Source organism: Bison bison, unplaced genomic scaffold, assembly GCF_000754665.1.
Source record: "Bison bison bison isolate TAMUID 2011002044 unplaced genomic scaffold, Bison_UMD1.0 scf7180017864093, whole genome shotgun sequence".
NCBI lineage: Eukaryota > Metazoa > Chordata > Mammalia > Artiodactyla > Bovidae > Bison > Bison bison.
Window position 1 is genome coordinate 2,613,137 of NW_011494665.1, and position 714 is coordinate 2,613,850.

The 714-nt window shown below is 47.8% G+C and overlaps 1 protein-coding gene across 1 annotated transcript in view; it reads right to left on the reverse strand.

Moving 5' to 3' along the window:
• IL6R (interleukin 6 receptor) overlaps positions 1-714 on the reverse strand; it is a 46,309-nt gene that overhangs the window by 27,467 nt on the left and 18,128 nt on the right. The gene's annotated exons all lie outside the window — the stretch shown is intronic.

The following is a 714-nucleotide window of genomic DNA, read 5'->3' on the forward strand; positions in this document are numbered from 1 at the left end:
AGGAGGCTCATAACAGGTGAAGCTGCCCTCAGGGCCAGCAGGAGCAGAAGCTAAGTCACTGCCCCTGCCCCAGGCACCACAGAAACCTGCCAGCACACCCTTGACTTGCAGGCAGCCCATTTCTCCCCCCAGGTCACGCTCTCGCCCTCACAAATGGGCCCGTATGGAGGAAATTGGCCTGGCATTATTATTCCCACTTTATAAGTGAGGCAGCCAAGGCTCAGAAAGGTCTAGAACTTTGGAAAGGCCATGCAGGTAGTGAGCGGCTGACCGGGACCCAAAACTCATTTTTTTCTTTCTAGTACCCATTGCTGTGAAAGTGCTGCACTCAATATGCCAGCAAATTTGGAAAATTCAGCAGTGGCCACAGGACTGGAAAAGGTCAGTTTTCATTCCAATCCCAAAGAAAGGCAATGCCAAAGAATGCTCAAACTACCGCACAATTGCACTCATCTCACACGCTAGTAAAGTAATGCTCAAAATTCTCCAAGCCAGGCTTCAGCAATACGTGAACAGTGAACTTCAGATGTCCAAGCTGGTTTTAGAAAAGGCAGAGGAACCAGAGACCAAATTGCCAACATCCGCTGGATCATGGAAAAAGCAAGAGAGTTCCAGAAAAACATCTATTTCTGCTTTATTGACTATGCCAAAGCCTTTGACTGTGTGGATCACAATCAACTGTGGAAAATTCTTCAAGAGATGGGAATACCAGAC